This window comes from Haplochromis burtoni, unplaced genomic scaffold, assembly GCF_018398535.1.
Source record: "Haplochromis burtoni strain Fernald_Lab_line unplaced genomic scaffold, NCSU_Asbu1 Contig_2411, whole genome shotgun sequence".
Lineage (NCBI taxonomy): Eukaryota > Metazoa > Chordata > Actinopteri > Cichliformes > Cichlidae > Haplochromis > Haplochromis burtoni.
The window spans coordinates 6,988-12,770 of record NW_024584772.1 but is presented as its reverse complement, the minus strand read 5'-3'; the positions used below and the strand labels follow the sequence as shown (position 1 = coordinate 12,770).

The 5,783-nt window shown below is 38.1% G+C and overlaps 1 long non-coding RNA gene across 1 annotated transcript; it reads right to left on the bottom strand.

Moving 5' to 3' along the window:
• Nucleotides 1-4,043: 4,043 nt before the first annotated feature.
• Nucleotides 4,044-5,776, bottom strand: LOC121813746. Its single transcript, XR_006053853.1, has 2 exons — nt 5,558-5,776; nt 4,044-5,171 (listed from the first exon to the last, which is right to left on the bottom strand). It is a non-coding gene; the product is annotated as an uncharacterized LOC121813746 (long non-coding RNA).
• Nucleotides 5,777-5,783: the final 7 nt, after the last annotated feature.

Below are 5,783 nucleotides of genomic sequence, written 5' to 3'. Positions count from 1 at the left end.
TCTGGTGCAGGTGAGTATTTATTAACGAAGGGAAAAACAAACAACAAAGGCACTGGGAACATGAAACTGGAACCTAAACTGGGTAAAACTAACAAAACAAACCAGAAACGAAGATGCAGGGAGGTCCGGGGAAATACACATGGAGAGATGCAGGGAGACCGAGGGGAAACAACACAGACGAACCAGCAACTACTATGACAGAAGACACAACTTAAATACACTCAGAGAACACAGGGAGATTACACACAGGTGGGGAACACAGCTGGGAGTGATTAACGTGACGAGACTAGGGAGGCAAACACTAGGGAAAACACTCACATAAGACGCAGACCTTCACAATAAAACAGGAACTACGCATGAAAGGACACAAACTAAGAAACGCGGACTAGATACAGGAACACACGGGCAGAACAGAGTAAGCACTAAACAGAGAAAGAACAGAAAACACAAAACGTTGGGTCAAAAGGACCCAGGATCATGACAAACGTGGCGCACAGTGTGACGTCAAAAAAGGCGCACACCTTTGATGCTGCGTTTTCTCCGTTTTCCTCGTCCACACGTAAATGCAAAAACTGAGTTTTCGGAAATACCCACCCTGGCAGGCGCTTTTTAAAAATCTCAGATTTCAGTGACCGAAAACAACATTTACGTGTGGACGAAAGGTGCAAACGCATAGAAAAACCTCTGTTTTCAAAAAAAATTTCAAAGGCTACACACTAGCTCAGATAGATTTGAAAACGGCGTTTTCATCTGCAAACGCTCCGCGTCCACACCATTTTCAGTTGTTTTCACAGAGTTGTACGTCCATATTGAAACGGCCAAAAATACTTACGTTCCAGTCCTGTGCATGCGCAAAAGTGAGTAAGAATTAAAGAATTTGAAGAAAAGCTATCTTAAGCATGTACAAACTGAAATTAATCTTTTTTAGGGCTGTCAAAATTGAGAGCAAACAAAACAACTGCTGTATATTGCACTCCGCTATCTTTGTTTGATTGGTCACATGACTGTATCACATGACTAAAACGTATCATCGTTTTAGAAAGTCTGCGTTTTCGAGTGTCCACACTGAGGCCAAAACGGAGAGAAAACAATGCGTTTTCAAACGAACACGCGTTAGTGTGGACGTAGCCTAAGGAACTTGGAAAGAAAACCATCTGGACTTCTTTAAGTTGCTTGAAGATGTTTCACCTCTCATGTCCCCCCAAGAGGGACAAAGAACCCCCTAATGATCCTCTACCTAATCACACGAGCAAAGGTGTGAAAACAGGTGCAGGTCACAATCAGCCAAGGTTTCGGCTGAGCTCATTGTGAAACCTAACCCCACCCATGGAAATCACATGATAGGGTGGGGTAAGCTTCTCAGATGAGAGGTAAAATGTCTTCAAGCAGCTTCAACTTCAAACAACTTCAAGCAACTTAAAGAAGTCCAGACGCTTTTCTTTCCAAGCTCCTTAGACTGCTTTGAGCAAGCACTGTTCGCAACAGGAAGGTTGGGAGTTGAGTTTCCTGTGGTGGACAAACTAAGCAACATTAAAACTCAGAAGATGACTGAAGTGTGTTTCTTCTGTACTTTTAAAATTTTCATTTAACAGCCGTTAGAAATGCCAATACTGATACATCGCCGAAACCAGATTAGACTTTGCCACATAAGACCTAAGATAAAGATTATTAATAGCAGGGCTGAAGTGTACAGGGCTATAGTCTCTAATTAGATTCAGACAAACACTTCAAAACTGTAAGGATAAATCAGCAATGACCCAAAGCATACTTCCAGGAGTTTCTCAAAGCAAAGAAACACAGCATATTCTTTAAGCTACCCTCTAAAAAGTAATTCAGAGGCTTAGTAAATATCACTATAAATATAAGTTAGATGAGCCTGATAAAATCTGTGAATATCCTTTTAGTAATTATTTGAGTTTGATAAGTTGAAATAAATGTCTAAAATGTTAAAGTATGTGTTTGTTTTAAATTAAGGTATTTATTTACATTTATCTCAGATAAAAAATTCAGTATGTGTTTCACAGAATACCTTCTGTGTATTTTTGTTTAAAATATAATCAAACTATTTGAGAAATAGGTATCTATACTCATCAGTTAATTATTCAAATCAATATTATTTATTGTCAGCAACGACAACTGAAAAGTGTAAGTAAAACACGATAAGGTAGAGTAATTGACTACCATGAGCCTTTTCCATTGTTTTGTTCATTTTGTTTTTTAAATATTCTGAGCTTTTGTGTTTCTGAGCTCCTGGTTTGCCATTTCTCCTTCAAGTATGTAAGGCTTTGAGCTAAAAGGGAAAAGGCTCTTTTCTTTTTAGTGCTTATTTATTTCGAGTTATGTGTTTATGAAAATTCAATTTTCAAACACATGTTAAAAACATGTGGTCATTTTCATACATGTATTATGAAACACACAACTACATATTAGTTTGTTTGGTTTTTCAGACCTAGACTACCAGTGAAATATAATAACATTCATATTTGAATTCTAGGGGGCGATTGTGGCTCAAGAGTTGGCAGTTCATCTTGTAATCGGAAGGTTGCTGGTTCGAGCCCTGGCGCAGACAGTCTCGGTCACCTACTGGTCGCCTTCTGGTTGCCTACTGGTTGCCTACTGCACACCTCAGAGTGCCCGGTGGCGCCAGTGTCCGGCAGCCTTGTCTCTGTAGGTTGCGCCATGCTGCCAGGCATTGTTATTCAATTGATCACAGTGGCAATGTAGCATGCCATCACCAATGTGTGTGTGAATGACTGAATGATTCACACACAGAGTTGGGGAGTAACGATTACTTTTTTCAAGTAACAAGTAAAGTAAGGGATTACTATTGCAAAACGGTAATTAGATTACCGTTACTTTCCCGTAGGAACACTGCGTTACTAAAAACGTGATTTTTTTGCGAGAATGTCTCATGACAGTGACGTAAGCAAGTGTGACTTTCGTGACAACAGCTGTGTGCAGAGCAACAATGGATAATATATCAGTGCGGGCGAGAGTATGAGTGTGCAGCGTTTAAAGCGTGGAAGTACTGATCTTACTTTGAGTTTGATTCCATAAAAAGTGACAAAAACATTAGTGTCCGTTGTGCGTGGGAAGAAAACTTCTTTTTACAGCAAAAAAACCCCTAAACTTCCGAACAAGCACCGAGTAGCTACCACGTAATGGGAAATTCACAGAGAAACTCGCGGATTCTTCCACTGACTGCTGCGGCACACCTGCACCAGGGTAAACCTCCGCCTACCCCACTCCTGCTTTACAGGTGAAAATAGAGCAAAAGGACCGCTAGTCTTTGACTTTATTTATTTTCTGCTGTGTTTTACTTGCATCTATTTGAAAGAGTGAGTGTAAACACACAAAAAAAAAATGTGCTGGAATGTGCAGAAAATAGGTTTAAATATTAAACTAATTTCTTCCAGTCAGAGAATGTTGCATATAATTACATTTATGCTTGATGCATGAAGTTAAAAGATTAAAACTAATAAAACAAGTTTAAAAAAGAGACTTTTCCATCTGATTACATTTTGTATGATGATTATGCAGAAAAAGTAGAATTGGGCTGAAAGATCTATCGCTTTATCACATCTTCAGGTTGTAAATCCTGTTTTTAAAAAGTAACTAAGTAATTAATTACTTTTGAAAATAAGTAATCAGTAAAGTAACGGGATTACTTTTTTGGGGAAGTAATCAGTAATTAGTTACTGATTACTTTTTTCAAGTAATTTGACCAACACTGTTCACACACACATTCAAGATGACTGAATGCAGTGTAAAGCGTTATACAAATACAGGCCATTTGCCATATTTAATATTAAGTACAATTTTGATTACATTCAGTTTACAATATTAAGTAAATGGATTAAGTAAATTGGAGAATCACTTCTGGACTGTAGGCAAAGCAGTTTAGCACCCAGGGTATTCTTTGTAGTAGGAGCTATGGCTGCAATAAGCACTGTCTTACTGAAAAATGCAAGCCCTCCCCAATTATGCTTTAATTGTGTATAACATATGGGTTTATGAAATTTGCAAATCTTGCAAATCTTGTGGTTTCTCAATTTGTTGAGGGGTTGTACATTGTGTAATGTGTTGAAACAAAATTATGCAACAACAGTTGCCCTTTGAGATCTGGATTCAAACCACACCAAAAATCAAAGTTAAGTTTTTCCTAGTTTTTTGAGAATCACTAAGCACTAAGTCTACCTAGATATGCAGTCTATAGTCTACTTAGGGTGGTAGAGGAAGCTATTGCTTTTCAGAAATTTGGTGGCTCCAGGTATTTTAGTTTGTTTTTTCTATTGTGTCTTTACTGCGACAGTGCAGTGGAGATAAGACCAGACAGCTGGGAGCTGAGAGAAAGAGCAGAGGGAGGCAAACGGCAAATTGAAGTGAATTTGAACCCCGGCCTCTGCATTAGCCTGTCAGTTTGTAGGTCACCTACTCAAGATGCTTACTAAACTCCCTCAGATTTCTATTAAGAATTCTCTCTGTATGTAAAGGATTCTCGCATTTGAGCTACCAGTGTTTAACCAGAAACATCATAAGAAAATATAACTCATAAACCCAGAAATTTAATCTATGGGGCAAAACCATATTTATAAAATTAGACCTGTGATATATAGACAGTTACCCTAATGACCACTGAAATTAAAACTTATTGAGATAATGCTTCTAAATAACTGCCTAAGGAAGTGCCCCGATGCGCTTCAAGATGGCTGCCGAGTAGTGACATTTGCCACCACCATTATTAAAACGTCTGTATTTATATACAATAAATAACCACGTAGAAAAAGTAAAGCGGGTCTAAAGTCCGCTAGATGGCGTAATTACACATCTTTAAATACAATACCAGGTGTAACGTGGGCTTCCCCATATAATAATAATAATAATAATAATAATAATAATAATAATAATAATAATACCATTAATATTTTCACTGACTGATGTCCTATGTCACCTCACCCCACCGTGAGTTTGATTGTTCGGTCTTGGACAGCATCGCATGGACTCAGCTGGAGTCTTACTTAAGTTTCATTTCTCTTCTTTTGCGTCAGCAGCAATAATGCTGCTCCTTTAACAGTAGCTTCCTGCATTCTTTATGATGTTCCTGCACGGTTAGTCTGATGATGCAGGGGCTTCAGCCTCCCTCCCATTTCTGTTTTTCTGCTAGCTGAAAACTGATTATTGACTTCTTTAAAAAAATTAAAAAAACAAGACTTCACCTGAAAAGCGTATGATGTTATGATATACATTGGTCGTGTCATCACACAGAGCATAATTTACATTATTACTATTATAATGGTTCCAGAGGAACAAGAAAAAAAAAACACTTATTATAATAAAACTTATAAAGAAACTAGAGTTACTGAAGTGTGACATTAACAGTCGGTTTCGCACTGTCCAATGTTTTATAAACAATTTGATAACCATGAGAAAATGCCGAATACCGGCCATTAAAAAAAAAAAATCCACATTCACGTTTAGAATCATTTTGTATACACATAATGAGACTTCTACTGCTACTACTACTACTAATAATAATAATACCACTAATAATGCTTACCGTTAAACCAAGGTCCTATTTGTCAACTGATCCCAATGTGAGTCTGATCGACAACAGCGGGACTTGGATATCATACCCTGGACTCATCTTGGCTGCAACCGTTGGTCTCAGTTAAGTTTCATTTCTCGTCTCTTCCGTCAGCAACAGTTTGGATATAATAAACACGGCCTTAACCCCACCCACCTGCCCTGGTTCACAGACAAATGCTTGGTCATCGAAAAAAAAA